We start from the raw sequence: 22,734 nt of genomic DNA on the forward strand, positions 1-22,734 counted from the left end.
ATATTGAAAAATCCTTGAATGAGTAGGTGTGTCCAAACTTTTGACTGGTACTATATATATATATATATATATATATATATATATATATATATATATATATATATTTGAAAAAGTATTTATTGAAGTGTTATAGAAATTAACATGCCTATTGTGAAACGTTTAAACAGCTTCTTGTGTGACCTTCATTTTTAAGCACAGTATTTCTTCCTTTCAACTCGAACTCTCTGAGGGAAGTTGTAGTAAGCATAATGTTTGCTTGAAGAATTTTGTCAGCAATTTCTATTAACATAGTAATGAACAACGATCATGTGCAGTACCGTATTTACACAATTCAAAGTAAGCTTCACTTAATTAATAATATCTCTTTCATTGCACCACAAAAGTTATATATGTCAATATGATTTAATATATGTTTAATTATAATTTGTGCAAATAATTACCTAAATTAACAGTAATTAACTATATTATGTTATATGCAATATATTTTAATGTGCAATATACCATAACATTGTTTGACATTGATTCTAAATCCTCCGTTGGCTGGATGCCATCTACAGAGAACATTATTCATTTTTTTTTTTAAATTCTTAACATCCATCACTTCTTGTGTTCTGGTTTAATAGCTCAACACAGCTTGAAACAGACTTATGCACTTGTTAGATTGTGGTAATTTGCTTACCGTCCCAATTTATTTAGAAATATATTTTTTTATATCATTATGTGGTTTCTGGTAGTTTTTAACTTGACTGTGGGCTCGATTACATTGGCAAGTGTCACTTGTTATCTGGCCTACTTTTTGCTTGCGGCTGCAGGGTCTCTATTCCCGGTCACTGACAACAGGGGTCAGTATGCAGTAGTTCTTAAAGGATGAATGTACTGTACAATCATTTTTATATATCAAATAGCACTGCCCCCTACTGGTTTCAAAAGACCCAGACCAAATGTAACAATCTGAGCTGCCCTCAAACAGCAGAACAACACATTGTTCTCAGTGGCTGCTCTTTTGTGATGTCAAAAGATAAGAAATTCCAAAATGAAATAAGTAATTAAAAAAAGTATCTCTTTAGTTTCGATGTTCTGTATTTTAAGTTTGACGTTTTTATTTTATTTTTATGGTCATTGAATATATTTTCTTTGTACTTTTATCTCCCTCTATAGCTTCAACAGGTGTGTATATACTAGTATTTCACAGGGTGTACTTTAACGGTAGATTGACTTCATAAACACACTGCATTCATGTGCTGCTGTGGCAAAGCCATTTGTAGGCAATTATGTTTGTTCTGGAGCAAAATCATGTTCATTTCCATTTTCAGCCATGTGTAGTATGAGTATGATTTGAGTTTGTGTTTTGTATAATCAGAAGCATTATTTCTAAAATAATAAAATCAGTGTTGCTTTTCCCTTAAGTTACCATATCAATTGCTTATTGTCAGTCCATAGACAATGTGGATGAGCTTAATTGAAGGATGTGTTGTGCTGTTTTTGGAATTATTTAACTCTTCAGTATTCAGCAGTTTCTTTCCTTTTCTTATAAGTTATATCCTGTTTTTATTGTGAAGGTTACATAATCAAATACGGTTGTAACACTTTCACTTATATAGTCTATTATTCTTTATTCCAATGCAGCACAGTATAACGATCAGGCTGTAACTTTGATTTGTGCCACAATTAAGTATTATATATATATGACTTATATTGAAAAAAAATAATACTTCACTATACTCATTATATACAATGAATCTACTGTATTCAGATTGTTCTGTACATAGTAATGTGAAGGCGATGTGATGCGTTTTTAAATGTGTCATGCTGAAATTATTTGCATATTACTTAAGGACCAAAAGGAAATTATATTTATTCAGACTATTATTAATGTCAACATTTACATTTGGGTCAATTGAATAACAATTATGCACCATTAGCCTTATCAAATACACTTGGCTCCTATGTATGAAGGATTCTGTATTATAATGTTGTGTTTTGGGCATGTTTGGTATGTCGGTGACTTCTAAATCTATTTTTTTCTGTACAGGTTAATCTGATCAAAATGCTAAGCCTAAATAGTTATACATGGTATCAGATGATCAAACAGCATCTGATACATCACAAGGAACCTCAATGAATGTTTCTACTTTTTATTTTTGTTAATGCATTTTCAGTTTTTATCTCTTATACGCACATGTTTATTACCCTGCTGTAGCAATTGAAAATATTGCCTACTATGATAAGGTTGTAACTCTAGTAATTATGTATTTAAAGATGGATTTCTCTTGATGCGCTGACTCTGGACATAATGTAATCGACTCGGGTTGTGTCATAGCGTAACGGAAATTGTTTTTGGAAGTAAAACAATCCTCGTTTGATTAATTCACAGCTTACACTGTATCTCAATTATGACTCATACAGGACTTGTGACAAAACACTTTAATTGCCATTCTTTTTTAATCAGAAGGGCTGAAAAACACTTAGCAGCTTAACCGTGCAATGGACATTGTTGGTGTGGCAAGGAAAACACTCTAGAAGTATGAAAATACATATTTAGTCGCAATCAATTTTTATTTCACACATCTGTTTTCACAGATGGTTCTGGATATCAACATGGCGATTAAACATCTAAAGGAGCTGCAGATGATTTGCAATTGCAGAAATGTCTTGCTGTACTAGGAGGCTGAAGCTGTCATTCATTTCACGCTATTGAAAAGGTATTATAAATAAATGTTTAAGTTAACAAGTTACCGTGCCTTATTAGGCCCTGATGAATATTGCATTTAAATATTATCCATCCATAAACAAGTAAGGATTTGGCTATAAACAACATTGTTTAATTGGTGTTGACACTGCATTTTGCGAGAATCAGCTGTGACAGTATTTTCTATAGAATTTGTCTATTTTTTTCTCAGTTTACTCCTTGATGTTTACAAATCCTTATCCATCATCTGATCTAATGTGAGTAATTCATTTGGAGAAATGAATGTGACATTTATTTTTATTTTCAGTCTTCCACAGTTGTTATATTCAGCACATTTTGAGACCATACCCTTGGATTTATGTGGTAGGGAACCCAGCCACAGTGACAAACAAAAATCCTAACATTTCAGTACTTGAATGTCTGCCTTACATAAGGGCTCCCGATTGGCACAGCGGTCTAAGGCACTGCAAGAGGTGTCACTGCAGTTCCTGGTTCAAATCCAGGCTGCATCATGTCTGGCTGTGATTGGGAATCCCATAGGGCGGTGCAGAATTGGCCCAGCGTGGTCCGTGGTAGGCTGTCATTGTAAATAAGAATTTGTTCTTAACTGATTTGCCTAGTTAAATAAAAAAATAAGGACACAAAGAAGTCAATGAGCATAACACCTCGGTGATAACACCTCTTAAACATGAATATAAAAGGTCATGTTTTCAACTACGTTGGTTGTAGGCACAACAACACATACATTACCATACTAGTCTAAGGATGCAAGCACGTAGGAAAGTTTAATGCACCGATTCTGAGCGAATGATGTATATTAAATGGATTTGTGTACCCACTTCAACGATTTCACTTAAGGAGTACAAACATTAGCTCCTGTCAGTAGCTGAGTCCTAGTGTTGTAATAGAATAGACAGTCATACTATATGTCAGATTGTGTCAATTATTCTCCTGCAATTGTCAGTTCAAGGCAAGGATAAGTGGGTACGCATATGACCAATTACATTTTTGCAATTGTAATATAAAGAAGTTGCATCACAATAGTCAAATAAAAGATTATGGGAACACATCCTCTGTTCACTGCACAGTGTTTTATTTATTCTGTCTGTATAATTGGTGTGAATCTCTGATTGATCGTTTGGGCATGATTTTCTTACTGAAAATGCTAATATTGGCTACATTGACTTTCATTGTTTGTTGTTCGAAAATGCTCATGTTAGCGACTTGTAGAAGTGGCTAGATGTACAAAACGAAAGCATGGATTACTGCCTCTCCTTGTCCATAGACTGCGTTCAGGGTAAGGGAATAAATAAGCAATTAAGAAATGTTGATGAACTATCCCTTTAAACCTATAGTTTTGACAGACGCCTTATGATGATCCCAATATCAAAATGTGAAGTGGGCTTTTGAGAGAGGCAAATCAGCTGTCACCCTTCTAGGGCCTGAAACATTCTAAACCATCAACCACCTGATAACCCTACCAGTGAACAGTGTGTTTGTGGAGTAGCATTGACTTTTATTCCCTAACATTCACCATACAGGTAGCTTTACATTTGTATTCTATCAATAGTCAATGTGCAAGTGCATAAAAGCTTTAAACATGCCAGTCCCCAGTTCTGATTCAGCATTTGCTCGTTTTTTTATTGTCACATTTTAGGATGCAAGCCACAGTCTCCTCCAACTCTGCGCATACCCTCTCGTTAGTATGCAACACTGTTTACCAAGGCATGCGTGCCGATGATGGCTGAAGACCCTCAGGCTGGGTTTCAGGCTAGATTTTAATGGGGCGGTAAGGGTCAACAGGAGAGGGGAGAACAATGAGCCTCTCTAGTTTCCTGTGATAGGCATTTTAACAGGGCAGGGGACCCCAAGGGAATGGTATGGGGTTTGAATGCAGGAGGGATTGACCTTCAAAACAGTGTCAAACTATTCCCTGGTAAACTGCAGAGCCTCAGTTCAACACCATTCCCCCATGGCTTCATTTAGTCCTCATAGTTTGCAGTTAATTGTCCCCATTGTGTTTCGACGTAGACACAGAACCTATTTTCTTGACATTGTTGTGATACGTTGATGTACTAAAGGGGGCCCCCTGGCACATTAGGGGCAAGTTACACATTTCTTTAATGTGTCACAGAAAGGACAGGGTTTTTACAATGACTCGGCTCCCCTTATCTCATGTAACAATTGCGTAGCAGTCAATTGCTCCATATTCCCAAGCAAAACACTTAAATTGCATACTCATTTTCAGATTCATTCTGGATGTGCCAAATATAGCAAGTGCATGAAAAGGGCCCATCTGTCTATGTCTTAATTATTGATAAGAATACACAGATCATTGAAGTACTGTACATATATCTAATACTCTACACCACTATATGTATCTAATACCCCTACATCTACCTAATACCCCTACACCACTACATCTACCTATTACTCCTACACCACTACATCTACCTAATACCCCTACACCACTACATCTACCTAATACCCCTACACCACTACATCTACCTATTACTCCTACACCACTACATCTACCTAATACCCCTACACCACTACATCTACCTAATACCCCTACACCACTACATCTACCTATTACTCCTACACCACTACATCTACCTATTACCCCTATACCATTACATCTACCTAAGACCCCTACACCACTACATCTACCTATTACTAATACACCACTACATCTACCTAATACCCCTACACCACTACATCTACCTAATACCCCTATACCACTACATCTACCTATTACTCCTACACCACTACATCTACCTAATACCCCTACACCACTACATCTACCTAATACCCCTACACCACTACATCTACCTATTACTCCTACACCACTACATCTACCTATTACCCCTATACCATTACATCTACCTAAGACCCCTACACCACTACATCTACCTATTACTAATACACCACTACATCTACCTAATACCCCTACACCACTACATCTACCTAATACCCCTACACCAGTACATCTACCTAATACCCCTACACCACTACATCTACCTATTACCCCTATACCATTACATCTACCTAATACCCCTACACCACTACATCTACCTAATACCCCTACACTACTACATCTACCTAATACCCCTACACCAGTACATCTACCTAATACCCCTACACCACTACATCTACCTAATACCCCTACACCAGTACATCTACCTAATACCCCTACACTACTACATCTACCTAATACCCCTACACCAGTACATCTACCTAATACCCCTACACCACTACATCTACCTATTACCCCTACACCACTACATCTACCTAATACCCCTACACCACTACATCTACCTATTACTCCTACACCACTACATCTACCTAATACCCCATATACCACTATATTTACCCAATACCCCTACACCACTACATCTACCTAATACCCCTACACCACTACATCTACCTATTACCCCTACACCACTACATCTACCTAATAGCCCTACACCACTACATCTACCTATTACCCCTATACCATTACATCTACCTAATACCCCTACACCACTACATCTACCTAATACCCCATATACCACTATATTTACCCAATACCCCTACACCACTACATCTACCTAATACCCCTACACCACTACATCTACCTATTACCCCTACACCACTACATCTACCTAATAGCCCTACACCACTACATCTACCTAATACCCCTACACCACTACATCTACCTAATACCCCTACACCACTACATCTACCTATTACTCCTACACCACTACATCTACCTAATACCCCATATACCACTATATTTACCCAATACCCCTACACCACTACATCTACCTAATACCCCTATACCATTACATCTACCTATTACCCCTACACCACTACATCTACCTAATACCCCTACACTACTACATCTACCTAATACTCCTACACCACTACATCTACCTAATACCCCTACACCACTACATCTACCTAATACCCCTACACCACTACATCTACCTATTACCCCTACACCACTACATCTACCTAATACCCCTACACCACTACATCTACCTATTACTCCTACACCACTACATCTACCTAATACCCCATATACCACTATATTTACCCAATACCCCTACACCACTACATCTACCTATTACTAATACACCACTACATCTACCTATTACCCCTACACCACTACATCTACCTAATACCCCTACACCACTACATCTACCTATTACCCCTACACCACTACATCTACCTAATACCCCTACATCTACCTATTACCCCTACACCACTAAATCTACCTAATACCCCTACACCACTACATCTACCTAATACCCCTACACCACTACATCTACCTAATACCCCTACACCACTACATCTACCTATTACCCCTATACCACTACATCTCCTAATACACCTACACCACTACATCTCCTAATACCCCTACACCACTACATCTACCTAATACCCCTACACCACTACATCTACCTATTACCCCTACACCACTACATCTACCTAATACCCCTACACCACTACATCTACCTAATACCCCTACACCACTACATCTACCTATTACTCCTACACCACTACATCTACCTAATACCCCTACACCACTACATCTACCTAATATCCCTACACCCCTATATCTACCTAATAGCCCTACATCTACCTAATACCCCTACACCACTACATCTCCTAATACCCCTACACCACTCTATCTACCTAATACTCTACACTACTACATCTACCTAATACCTCTATATCTACCTAATAGCCTTACATATACCTAATACCCCATACACCATTACATCTACCTAATACTCTACACCACTATATCTCCTAATACACCTACACCACTACATCTCCTAATACCCCTACACCACTACATCTACCTAATACCCCTACACCACTACATCTACCTATTACCCCTACACCACTACATCTACCTAATACCCCTACACCACTACATCTACCTAATACCCCTACACCACTACATCTACCTATTACTCCTACACCACTACATCTACCTAATACCCCTACACCACTACATCTACCTAATATCCCTACACCCCTATATCTACCTAATAGCCCTACATCTACCTAATACCCCTACACCACTACATCTCCTAATACCCCTACACCACTCTATCTACCTAATACTCTACACTACTACATCTACCTAATACCTCTATATCTACCTAATAGCCTTACATATACCTAATACCCCATACACCATTACATCTACCTAATACTCTACACCACTATATCTACCTAATACTCTACACTACTACATCTACCCAATACCCCTACACCACTACATCTCCTAATATCCCTACAACACTATATCAACCTAATACCCCTACACCACTACATCTACCTAATACCCCTACACCACTACATCTACCTAATACCCCATATACCACTATATTTACCCAATATCCCTACACCACTACATCTATCTAATACCCCTACACCACTACATCTACCTAATACCCCTACACCACTACATCTACCTAATACCCCTACACCAGTACATCTACCTAATATCCCTACACCACTACATCTACCTAATACCCCATATACCACTATATTTACCTAATATCCCTACACCACTACATCTACCTAATACCCCTACACCACTACATCTACCTAATACCCCTACACCACTACATCTACCTAATACCCCTACACCACTACATCTACCTAATACCCCTACACCACTACATCTACCTAATACCCCATATACCACTATATTTACCTAATACCCCTACACCAGTACATCTACCTACTACCTCTAATCCAACATCATCCCTTCCTCTTTTCCCACCTGATAGTGACAGGTCAGTATCACCAGCAGCAGAAGGGGATGTTGGACACATAAGGTAGAACAGGCTGTGTGACCATCCCTCCGTGCTGCTGAGTTATCATCCCAGGTTTTGAGGCATTGAAGTAGTTGCAGCATCAACCAAGAGGGGATTGGGTGAAAACTGCCATCTCAAGCCATTTGTGAAAAACCCTATTTGTGTGCTAGTCGTCGTTGTTACTGGGTAAATGAAACCTGTATTGCCAGGCCCTGAGGCAGTCGGCCCAAACTGGACCTCAGACTTGCCATACCCAAAAGCTACAAGCTGCTCGGCTGTCTCAACAACACACACATTAACCTTTTTTGTTATTTTTCTGTGGAGGATCTCCCACTTTGAAGTGCTTCCATTTAACCTTCATTTAACTTTTGTGTTGTGGGCTCCCCGGTGCTTCGTTTCTGACAGTGGAAGCCTTTAGAACTGTTGAAAATGCCTGGGGGCAATTGATGGCATATTCCGCTGCACATCTGTCTCCTCTGCGGCACCAGGTTCCAACTCGGAACTGGAAGCACCACATTATTCTGCTATTGGTCTACACTCCTGATCCTTTTATTAATCTCAATCCTGTTCTTGAGTCGAACTGTTGAAGTCTTTACTCTTTCAATAGGATGTTTACTGCATGCCTGGGGTTCACCTACATTTGAACATATTTTGTTCACATTTTGTTTACTTGCTAATACTTCTGCATTAAATGCAAATGCTGGCAATGTTATTTGTTTGCTTGATCAGGTTTTGAGCATCATGTGCTCCCTACTAGTATTAACTACCCAGTGTGCATTTTAATTTGGCTCAACTTCTATGTGAAAAAGGGAATGTTTAATTAAAGGTGATACGTGTATTTGGAGCCGTTTGATAGCCCTCTAGAGACTACATGACAAAAGCACTCAAAATCACATCGTGGTCTGCACATTACACTGTGTATAACACAACACAGACCATATGTTCTCAGCAAACCATTATTACCTTATCATGATCATTATGCTTTTCAAGAAGATCCCTGGTAATACTGTATAACCCAAGAAGATCCCTGGTAATACTGTATAACCCAAGAAGATCCCTGGTAATACTGTATAACCCAAGAAGATCCCTGGTAATACTATATAACCCAAGAAGATCCCTAGTAATGCAATGTAACCCAAGAAGATCCCTGGTAATGCTGTATAACCCAAGAAGATCCCTGGTAATACTGTATAACCCAAGAAGATCCCTGGTAATACTATATAACCCAAGAAGATCCCTGGTAATGCAATGTAACCCAAGAAGATCCCTGGTAATACTGTATAACCCAAGAAGTTCCCTGGTAATACTATATAACCCAAGAAGATCCCTGGTAATGCAATGTAACCCAAGAAGATCCCTGGTAATACTGCATAACCCAAGAAGTTCCCTGGTAATACTATATAACCCAAGAAGATCCCTGGTAATACTATATAACCCAAGAAGATCCCTGGTAATGCAATGTAACCCAAGAAGATCCCTGGTAATACTGTATAACCCAAGAAGTTCCCTGGTAATACTATATAACCCAAGAAGATCCCTGGTAATGCAATGTAACCCAAGAAGATCCCTGGTAATACTGCATAACCCAAGAAGTTCCCTGGTAATACTATATAACCCAAGAAGATCCCTGGTAATACTATATAACCCAAGAAGATCCCTGGTAATGCAATGTAACCCAAGAAGATCCCTGGTAATACTATATAACCCAATTTGGGAATCCACTTATGTGCGTTATTGGATACACCTGACTGGTTTCTTAGAGACATTTTTATCAGCCATTTGTTGAATTATTGATCATTCTACTGTATTATATAAACACATATAAAATAGCCTGCATGTGATGGGACTATGTATATCTGGGTTACTCAGGCATGATATAAATATAAAATGCAATAATACTGATTGAGCATTTCTTACAAAGATAAGGGCACCTATTGTAGACACACTGAATGGTTAACGAGTTAATTTCTAACCTATATTAGGAATATGTGATTTATCTTAGCAGGCACGTCGTGGATGAGGTCTTGACAGGGTCTCTCTTGGTATAGTGGATAAGACAGTGAAGATCTGCTGGCGGAGCTCTTTGATCTGACCTGTCTCTTCATTTAACTCCATTTGACACTGCTCTTAGAAAGGGCATTTTGAATGGGAACGTTTGTGATGTATCTTTCACCTTAGATACACCCTTATATCTGAGGGGAAGACCAAAATATGTTTCATTTTAAACTGAGTATCTGGTCTATTGGTTATTGGCTGTTGGTTTAAGCAAGAAATGTCAGGAAGTGCATAAAATAAAAACCCTTGTCTGAGTAAAAGTGATTGTGTTGTTATTTGATTGTTTAGAATCAATTGTAATAGGATGTATGGAACCAGTTTGATTATTGCAGAACTAAATACCAATCAGAAATAAAACCGAGGAGGAAAACATAGCCTGCATACAGGGGGCACTCTTCTCTTGTTTATTTAGTCTCTCTGTAAGCTCAGCCTGCAGATGCTCAGGATGTCATCCAGAGAGTCCACACTTAGCTTTGAACGGAGAAAAAGTAAAAATATATATATATTTAGGGAGGTGAGTTTTCTTCATGTCAGCAGAGCTACAAAGCATTTCTTATAGTTCCCCTGAGTACTGTCTTACATTATAAACTTCATCAGCACAGATGACTATAAATAGCCCATATGATGAGAAACTAATGGTGCTCATACTGATCAGTGGCAAGACAGAGTATTTAAAGTGTTTGAAGTTCTGTAAAAGGATTTCAAAGGCTGTCTTTGGGAGAGATGTTCTGAAAGTGCAAACACCTTTTCTCTTGTTAAACTGTTGCATGGGGATAATTGAAATTTGCCATAACAAACGGTCAATCAAAATATGTACCTGGAAAAATAATAAATGGGTACAGGAATGATAGAGTTATATTTGGATAATTATTTGGGGAATGAGTTGCGCTTTGTGCTGTATAGAGTCAGACTAGTTGGTACAGTACGTCTGGATCATTTAGACATTACTCCTATAACAATACACTATTCTCATGCAGATAGATGACACATATTTGTATTTACATTTCCATATCATTAATTATGTCCTTCAACTCAGCTGTGCACTGATTACTCACCGGCTGCCAAAGTTGGATAAAACTGGGACACCTCCATTCAGTTCTGCAATTTAATTACATTCAAACTGCTGACTTCAAACTAACATGCTGCAAGTCCCAGCACATTCTGTGACATTTCTGCACCATCCAAAAGAGAGACAAAAACACCTTACTGTTGTTTGCACTGGGTCATTTGTAATTCTACCCTATTTTACCCACATAGGAATTATCCACATACATGTATTATGCAAGCTACCTACCCAGAGAACAGAATTGTTGTCACAAAAGCTATCAGATAACCTTGACTCGTCTAATCACACATTTTATTTCCCGTAGATATGCTTGTTAGAGAGGTCTGCTATTCTAATTATGAAGACGCATGCAGAACTTAAAAAGCTACAGTATTAGTTGTGAATAGTTATAAGCTGGCAGATTTGAATAGAAACCTAACCAGGATATTGGCAATGTGAGGCTTGTTGGAAGCTCTGAGCTGAATTTTGATCTTCAATCAAACACTCCCTGGTAATTATCTATGGCTGCACTGTAGGGGGCGTTACCTTGGGCTAGCAGAATCCACAGGATAGGGTCACTCCAGACTCAAGCACCAGCGTGTCTCCACCCCCCCCCCCATGATGCAAGGTAAAAAGGCTATCTCCATTGCTGCACCTCTCGAAACAGTCTCAACTAAGTTAATGATGATTCGTTCACTCCTTCCAAGCTATAACAGATATTCCTCCTAAAATATTTTAGCCTCATTCAATAGCTGCATTTGGCAACTTAATATTCCAAGGTAGGAGCTCTGAATTAAATTGGGGAGAATCTTCAGATGTTCCAAGTATTCTCCAAGTGAAAACACAGCAAGTGATTGGGTTTACAAAAATCAGAGGACATCTAAATCAAAGATGGCCTGTTTTTCTGACGAGGTAACCCAGACAGGCTACCCGCCGACCTGCTATCACACTGCAGGTGGCTACACTTAAGCATGTCCTCTCCGCAGGGCGAGGTTTCTCTGGATTCATCTAGCAGCAGGTTCTGGCTCTCTCCCCATGTCATTAGGTAGAAAGGTTATACCTCTATCTGCAGTCACCTCTCTGGGAGGTGTCACTGCTCTGTTGACTATTGGATGAAGCTGGAATTAAACCCAGGGTACGTCCTAAATTGAACCCTGTTCACTATATAGTGCACTGCTTTTGACCAGGGCTGATAGGGCTCTGGTCAAAGTAGTGCCTATTTAGGGAATAGGGTGCCATTTTGGACACAACTCCAGAGCTGCAAATATAAAATGTGATGGGTAATATTGTAGAGTAGGACACACTGTAGACTTACATGGGAATCATTAAACACTTCCTAAATGCTAATTAACCAGTAGGAAATTGTGGATAACAGCAGCATAGCAACTACAACCTTGTTTATGCAAACTCGGTTCGGCAGAATTGACCCTCTGGTGCCTACTTGATAGCACACTAGGCTATAACACTTTGTCATCATCCCTAGGGTGAGAGACAAGACGGCACATCATTAGCTCAATGTCATCATGCCTTATCAGAATTCTGTGATATGTACAGTGTCTGTCTATACAGAAGATATCTACATTTAGTGATATTTTACTGGGGTTTATATGGTATATCTTATGAACGAACACAGAGAGAGAAGCTAGTCCTCTCCACCTCCAGCACCTGCCATGCTACCTCATCATTAAAACAGCTGAAGGATCTCGACCATTTTAGCTACAAGCCATCAGTTAGTCTTAAGTGTCTGCAAAAGCCCTTTGCCAACCCAGGCATGAGAGTTGCACTGTTCCTCATCCATCCACATTTATGTCCACAGGGGCATGACTAAAATACACTATGTCCCACAAACCTTACAAACCCACCCTGAAGTCCCCCCAACCCTCCTCCAACTCCATTCATTTTAGCTTCATGTTGTCACACAGGATGTATAGTGCTGTAGTACCAATGATCTTGATGACATAGTGAACGTGCACAAGCTACTCTAGAGATGGTTGAGGTAAGGTCAGTATCCATGCTTTTCCCTGACTCAGGCCAGAGCCCATGCTAACAGCTCCTCTATGGTTCTGCTGGTGGTTTTCGTGGATTCACCGTGCTCCTCTTCTGGAAGGAGCTCACCCATTGTTAATATGGCCTCCCAGGAGAATGTCCATGCACTCAGCTCAGCAAGGAACGCTCTTCTTCGATGCCTCACTAAGCATTATCTGGCTATGATGCACACCATGCATTCAAATGGATTTATCTTCAAATGGAGCTGAACCGTTGCCTGTCCTCAGCAGTGTAAGAACAACGTGCGAGTAGGGATTAAGGGATGTCTGGAGGGTATACAGTACATCCTTCAAAAGTCAACCTTTCGTTTTCTGGAAATACATGTTTCTCAGACGGTGCTCAATTCTTGTCCATTTGGAATGTCTACAGCTACATCTTCTTAAAATTTTTATTTAACTTCCATTTAGCACTAGTTTCCACTAGACACAGGTTCTCGGTTTAAAGTTTGTTATCTGAACACTTGGCCTTTGCTTACACTGTGACCAATGTGTTGATAGCCTCTCCTTGAAGGGGAGCTGAACTGACAGTGAGGTAAATCTGGTGTGACCAGAGACTATAGAAGGGAGTCTTGTTAGTGCCATTGCCCTAGGACATGAGACAGACCCAAAGGAGAGGCAAACACGGAAGGTGAAGACAGTACAGAGAAGACATTTAATGTATGCTGTTTGAAAAGCTTCTCTCTCTCCTCCTCGGCTCTCTTTCTCTTCTTGTTGAGGCAGAACTTGATGTGTCCACAGGCCAAAATAAAGTTGCACTCCAAACAGGTTCCCTGAAGCGAGCAGAACAGAGGCCTCCACTCTATTCCACAAGGAAAATCGGACTTCCACTCAAAGACTCTGACTTGGGAGTACGGGAGTACGGCATGGAAATAACTTCTTCCCTTGCACTTTCCGTATTCCGTCTTTTTTCCTTCAGTGTTCAGAGTGGTTTGTTGATTTTGGGGGAACATATGCTGTTACCTACGGTGGTCCACTAGGGATTCAATGTTTTCTGTTAGTCTGGGCTCGTCATCCCAAATCTGCTGCCATCTAAGTGAAACATTCAGAGGCTCATGTAAATTCTGCCATTACTGTGTTGCATTGGTCAGCTAAAAGGGTCATGTCATCTATGGTTCACAGTTCAACGACTCTGCCTGTGCTATCTCATCCTTTCCTGTCCCTGTTTCTGCCTTAAGTGACATTTCTACGTTATATTTGGTGAACATTTTTAATGTGTACTTGAGAGGCATGCTCAGTGTTACCTAGGCCTATATAAGATTGTTTTCGTGCAGCTGTGTAAGACAAACGGCTCACCATATTTCAACGCTAATTCATGCTAATGTTATTCTTATGAGCTAGTCATGCTAGATTAGCTTTTGTTTGTTATCGCAGGGGCATGCTTATATCCTAAATGTACAATCATTTCAGGTCAAAATAAATGTATGCTATTATCCACATGTGAGTGATGTCATATAGGCCTACGCTCAGCTCATGTGTCGTAAATGATGCATTAGCTAATGAATGATAATTTACTAGCTAATAACATATGATAATCACAGGGAGCATGATGTATATGATATTATGTGTGTAGAATAGCAAGTGAACGCTGTGTTTGTGTTTTGATGTCACATAAAGCCATTCCACTTGTCTGAGACTTCCAGTTCTTCATTGTTGGTCCATGTGTTCAGCTATTCATCTCTCAAATAGAGCTAGACAGAGTCAGGGAAAATGTACTGCATTTATTAAAGCTTATGGGAGTGTTACCGACTGGCATTGAACCCTGGTTTTCAGTGTTCCACTTGTCAGAATTGACTGTACATAACAATAGACTGTAAAGCTAGCTTTGCATTGGAGGATGCTTCTTGACATCCTAGTGGCCTACAGTACCACCTCAGGTCAGCTACATCTTTTAAAGCACGGAAAGTTCTCTAATCAATTCAGAGTGCATATGATATCACACCACTGGCCATTAATCAAATATTACCCTCTCCTATCTATTACAGAAATATAATGAAGTTTTGGACTGTGTCGGATTAACGGGGACAATAACTTTTTCCACATGAAGACTGTCTGTCCACCAGCTCATTTCAACTCTTTCAGGCTCCTTTTCCAATTTCAATTTCTAAGTGAATGACATCTCTATATTTAGATAGTGGCGTGTGATCCTGATCCCTAATGAACATATGATAAGACAGTCTCTGCACTAGATCTCTCTGGATCATTTCTTCAGAGTGTGTGGTGAGTGTACGGAGGTTGAGCCATGACTTACACACCTGTCCATCATTCAATACAAACCAGTTGTTCAAAACTAAATCAGTATTGAAATCATATAAAATAATTTCAAATAATTGTGTTTTCTGGAAAATAGTTCTTTAAGGAAAACTGACTGCAATTAATGATATCTGTAGGCCTACATTCACTTAGGTGAATTTGCCTAAGGCTAATGTTAACATTGGCCTTTGGAAACCCTTGCCTTAACGACTTGCCTCACAAATAGGAATATATTAGCCTGGTTGCTTCACCAATTTGTTTTTCAAACAGAGATCGTCTGAAAATAGCGCCCATGCATGAAAACATTTACATAAATAAAACGTACTGTAGGCTGTGGATAATTATTACTCAAGCCAAATTAATCTGCATGCATTCATAATCTGTACAAACTGTGACTATGCTGATGATTTCGGAAACACAGATTTGTAAGACCTCTCTGGTTATTATTGTCCATTTGTGTGTGCATATATAACTGTTAATTAGCAAAACACTGTCAGAGTCATAAAGAAGTAATGTTCCAGAGAGACCTCAATATGTACAGCATAATATCAAACTGGATGTTGTGTTGTCTGTGGGCCTCCAAATATAGATCTATAACCCCTCTTTGTCCCTTCACTCAAGGATGGCGAGGAAACAACCTGTCAAGGTCATGTAGAGTATGAACGTGTTAGACAGAGGGATACTATGTCACACATACACACACACACACACACACACAGACCACACACACCGAGACCTCACACACACTCACACTAGTGGCGGTGCAACTTAATTTCATCTCTCACTTTGTCCTGTCTGCTGCAGTATCCATTTTTCATATATGCTGCTTTGGCGCTATATTAGGCATCAATCAATGGGAGCCAAGGGCTGCTGTTACATAGAGAGGTCCTCTCTTAATTAAGGGCTGCAATTGAAACCATGAACATTTATTTTATCGAAGGGCCCGCGAAGCAGTCAGATAAACAAGGTGACTCATTCTTGTAATCGTTGTAATTCGTTTTGTTCAGAGCCCCTCATAATACATGTGAACCTGATCAGAGAGTAAGGATTCTCCTCTACAACTACTGCCTCTAAAAAGCCAATTGTCCAGAATATTGTCATGCACTTGTTCATCTCAGACCTATTTGTCCACTGTAATCCCAGGACAACGTGGTATGATCAATCAAAATGGCATTCTTAGTTACTGTGAGACAGTTTTGTGACTGCCTTGGAATGTGCAATGTGTACTGTTTGAATCCTTCAGCTTTTACTGTGGTCATGAAATGTAATTTGTGTCCGTGTTGTTTATAGGAACTCGCTCCTGTAGCTCTAGAACTAACCCAAAGTGAAGTGTGTATGAGTGTGTGTGTGTTCCCATCCTGGGAATTACCTGGCGTGAAAGAAATACTTGCTAAGACCAGCTGCAAGAGTATGGAGGTCACAGTCGCCCAACGCCAACTGCGCTGGCTCGGGCATGTCTTCAGGATGTCTCAGGAGCGCCTGCCGCAGAAGATTGTGTATGGCCAGTTACACCGTGACCGGCGGTCTGCAGGGGGGTTAGCGTTACGAGGACCAGCTGAAAACGTGGCTGAAGAAGTACAACATCAAACCCACAGACCTGGAGGACGCTGCTGCCGAACATCCCACCTGAAGGCAGTTCTGCCAGAGCGGTGTACAGAGTTGGGAGGAGGAGAGGAACACAAAGAGACAGCAAAAACAACCATGCCTTCCCCCACCAACACAGAATACACATGCCTCACCTGCATTAAGCTTATGGATCTCAGATTGGACTCTACTGCCACCAAAGACTTACCGTTACCTCAGAAGGGGAAGTCATTATGGACTACCATAAGCGATGGACTACCATAAGCGATGGACTACCATAAGCGATGGACTACCATAAGCAAGTAAGTGTGTGTGTGTGGGAACATGCCCTTGACTAGCTTTGGGAACAGATTTGCTCACAACTGGAAGGGGGCATCAGGGGCCTCCCTATCACCGTGCCCAGTGTAAGGGACAGCTGGCACAGACACCAACCAACGTCATATATTAGCCAGGTGGGTCCTCTCAATTCACCCATAAACACCGACATGAGCAATAGAAAACAGAGAGAAGAAACTGAAGACTTCTGCACCATTTAGTCAATTAGCGTTTAGCGTTACCATTTGGCAACCTCTGAAGAGGAAGACAATGCCTTTTGAATAATGTACTTTGTTGTGACACTGGACAGATGCAAGGTCAGAAGCTTCAACGCTGCGGTAACTAAATCTGAAAAAGCACTTCTTGTGATTCGCAACGTTCCACATGTCCGTTAATGGGTTGAGTGTTCTGCATGGTGTAATATGATCAAGTCCACTCGTCAAAGACAGATTGACACTTCACTTACTGGTTGATACCTGTAATGCAAAGATAGCCTTTTCCATGGAAACAGAAACTACGAACATGATCTGAAGAGTGCTTTGGATTTCGTTCATGTTTATTATTCTTTGTTCAATCTAAATTTAAGCTTTACATCGATCAGCCTTTAAACAAAACCTCTTTCAATATCAAACACTCCAACAAAAAATGTGTATATTTTCTAGATGAATACATTCCTCCACTCAAATGTTTACCTATGAGTACGGATACATCCATTTGACACGGAGTCTGAAAGTGACAGTAAGCCTTATTATCAAACCAGTCTAGTTGATAGTATCACCAATTTTTCACTGAAATACCAGCTGGACTATTAAAGGGGAACAAATACTTGTTGTGCTGGCAGTGCAACACTCTCTCTCATCTCATGTGTGGATGCTGTTGCCAGGAGCTCCCCCATCTTCCTTTGGGATTTTCTGTCCACTTCAGACATTGTCCTTTGACCTCCTCTCTTGCTCTCTCTCCTACACACACTCTCTCTCTCCCAGTCTTTCCCCATCTCCCCCCCACTCTCCCCCTCACTCTCTCTCTCTCTCTCTTTTGCTCTCTTTCTCTCTCTCTCTCTCGCTGTCTCTCTGTCTGTCTCTCTGTCTGTCTCTCTCTCCCCTCCTCTCTCCACCTCACTCTCTCTCTCGCTCTTTTGCTCTCTCTCTCTCTCCCCATCTCTCTGTCTGTCTCTCCCCCCTCTCTCCACCTCATTCTATCTCGCTCTTTTGCTCTCTCTTTCTCCCCGTCTCTCTCTCTGTTTGTCTCTCTCCCCCCCTCTCTCCACCTCATTCTATCTCGCTCTTTTGCTCTCTCTTTCTCCCCGTCTCTCTGTCTGTCTCTCCACCTCATTCTATCTCGCTCTTTTGCTCTCTCTTTCTCCCCGTCTCTCTGTCTGTCTCTCCACCTCATTCTATATCGCTGTTTTGCTCTCTCTCTCTGGGATGGAAAGATCCTTATTATCTCTCAGTCACATTAAAGCTTATATGCGGCAGCCAGCAGAACCCCCTCAAGGTGATGAGGGGCGAAGGGCCAAGTGAAGGGTTTCATCTCGCTCAGCCTACCATGTGACTCTCAGCGCACACACACACACACATGCGCGCACGCACGCACACACACATGCACGCGCGCACACACACGCACACATATATCATATATATCATCTTGGTATTACCTGCCACATCAACTTAAAGGTACAACACCTACACCCATGCATATACGGTATTATTCAGAATCCAATGCATGAGGTTTTTGTCTCCCTCAAGCTCACATTGAAGTAAACATACTCTTACCTTCTCTTTAATATCTTCATACCACGATACTCTCCCTATTTGTGTCCTAAATCAATCTCTCACTGTCTTTCCTCTCGCTCTCTGACACACACACACACACACACACACACACACACACACACACACACACACACACACACACACACACACACACACACACACACACACACACACACACACACACACACACACACACACACACAGGCACACACACCTTGCCTTTCCCTGGCGCAGTGGCGCTGACAAGATACATGATGAACGCAACCACAGTGATTTATAATAAGTCACTTCAGAGCGATGCCATTGCAGAAGAGGAAATTGAACAAACAGGCCATGCTATCTGTCACCAGATGACCCAGTTCAAGTTCAAGAAGCTGCCTGTCAAGTACAATTGACTGCACAAGTGATATATTAGACCTTAATGGCAGCAGAAAAAGACTGTCTTAACGATTGCCTTTGCTGGATATGTGAAGGTCCCACTGTAGGGTGGATTGCAAAGAGGAAACAAATGATTTCCCGGTGCAGCATCTTCCCTCAAAAAACACATTCGATACACATCCAGAAACGGCACCGGCAAGGGAGTTACAGTACGTGACCACTATTCAACCCGCTTCTTGATTGAAGCAAAGCCCTTTGAGAAGGAGTTTAGGTGAACATACTACTGTACAGTATTTGTAGTTTGCTCTATGGCATTGCAGAAGAGGGTGTGCTATGAGAAGATGACAAGATGAAAACCCAACAGCTGCTCAGGTGTTCTGTGTTACACTGCCTTCAGAATGTATTCACAACCCTTAACTTTTCTTCACATTTTGTTGTGTTACAAAGTTGGATTAAACTGGATTTAACTACTATTTTTGTCAACGATTTACACAAAATACTCTGTAATGTCAAGTGGACAAACACATTTCTAACAATAATAAAAATAATAATAATAATAATAAAACTGTGACATCTGTCGGAAGGATTGGACCAAAGCGCAGCGTGTTGAGTGCTCATCTTCGTTTACTAGAGTAAAGTGAACACTTAAACAAAATATAACACAACGACATACGACAGTTCCGTAAGGTACACGGACTATACGAAAAACAACCACCCACCAAACCCAAAGGAAAACAGGCTGCCTAAGTATGGCTTCCAATCAGAGACAACGAAAGACACCTGCCTCTGATTGGAAACCACACTCGGCCAAACCTGGAAAACGGAACATAGAAAATGAAAACTAGAACCAAAATCCCCTAGACCAAAAACCCCAAAACACACAAAACAAACACCCCCTGCCACACCCTGACAATACTACAATGACAAAAGGCCCCTTTACTGGTCAGGACGTGACAAAAACAGTAATACAGTATATCTTGATTAGATAAGTATTCTACCCCCTGAGTCAATACATGTTAGAATCACCTTTGGCAGCGACTACAGCTGTGAGTCTTTCTGGGTAAATCTCTAAGAGCTTTCCACACATGGATTGTGCAACGTTTCTCCATTATTCTTGTCAAAAGTCTACAAGCTCTGTCAAATTGGTTGTTGATCATTACTAGACAACCATGTTCAGGTCTTGCCAGATTTAAGTTTAAACTGTAATTTGGCCACTCAGGAATATTCACTGCCTTCTTGGTAAGCAAGTCCAGTGTAGATTTGGCCTTGTGTTTTAAGTTATTGTACTGCTGAAAGGTGAATTCATCTCCCAGTGTCTGGTGGAAAGCAGACTGAACCAGATTTTCCTCTAGGATTTTAGCTCCATTCCATTTCGTTTTTTATCCTGAAAAACTCCTCAGTCCTTAATGATTATGAGCATATCATAACATGATGCAGCCACCACTATGCTTGAAAATATGGAGAGTGGTACTCAGTGATGTGTTGGATTGGATAACACTTTTTATTCTGGGCAAAAATTGAATTGCTTTGCCACATTTTTTTGCAATATTACTTTAGTGCCTTGTTGCCAACAGGATTCATGTTTTGGAATATATTTATTCTGTACAGGTGTACTTCTTTTCACTCTGTCAATTAGGTTAGTATTGTGGAGTAACTAAAATGTTGTTGATCCATCCTCCTATCACAACTGGTAAACACTGTAACTGTTTTAAAGTCACTTGTTGTGAAATCCCTGAGTGGTTTCCTTCCTCTCCGGCAACTGAGTTAGGAAGGACGCTTTTGTATCTTTGGGTGAATTGATACACCATCCAAAGTGTAAGTTTTTGTTTTACCCCTCTACCAGTAGGTGCCCTTCTTTGCAAGGCATTTGAATACCTCCAATGTCTTTGTATATAGATGAATCTCTGTTTGAAATTCACTGCTCAACTGAGGGACCTTACTGATAATTGTATGTGTGGGGTACAGAAATGAGGTAGTCATTCAAAAATCATATCAATCACTATTATTGCACAGAGAGTGAGTTCATGCAATTTATTATGTGACTTGCTAAGCACATGTTTACTCCTGAACTTATTTAGGCTTGCCATAACAAAGGGGTTGAAGACATTTCATATTTTCGTTTGTTATTCATTTGTAAAAACATTCTAAAAACACAATTCCACTTTGACATTATGGGGTATTGTTTGTAGGCCAGTGACCAAAAAAACTCTATTTAATCCAGTTTAACTGCAGGCTGTAACACAACAAAATGTGGAAAAAGTCAAGGGGTGTGACTACTTTCTGAAGGCACTGTATGTAGTGGGACCATATCCAGGGGCATGAAAATGTGTTGACAAAAGATAAAATACCATTGACTTTATTGTCCCCAAAGGGGCATTTTACTTGGACACACAGTGCTGCTGTGTCCAAACAACACAAATTATATAAGATGATCTCACACAAACATTTGAAGCAAATGGAAGCTGTGGAGCGAAAGTCTTTCGATCAGCAGCTGTGCCACATACGACGCAGTGCTGTCTAATCCTCATTAGAAAGCGGTCATGAAAGGCCTAGCAAAAAAGACTCATCATTTGTTCCCCTTACCAGATAACAATGATGAAAAATGGTTATGTTGCAGGTGACATTCTCTAGCATCTGACATTTTCCGCTGGGGGTATAAGAGTTAAGGAGTTCTTTACAAGGTGACAATAACAAAGCAAAATTAAATTGATTGGCATTATCAGAAAGCATGGGGGAGCATATGTCGCAACAGATGGTCCAAAAAGTGGAACTATGGATTTTC

The sequence above is a fragment of the Salmo trutta genome, chromosome 8 (assembly GCF_901001165.1).
Source record: "Salmo trutta chromosome 8, fSalTru1.1, whole genome shotgun sequence".
Lineage (NCBI taxonomy): Eukaryota > Metazoa > Chordata > Actinopteri > Salmoniformes > Salmonidae > Salmo > Salmo trutta.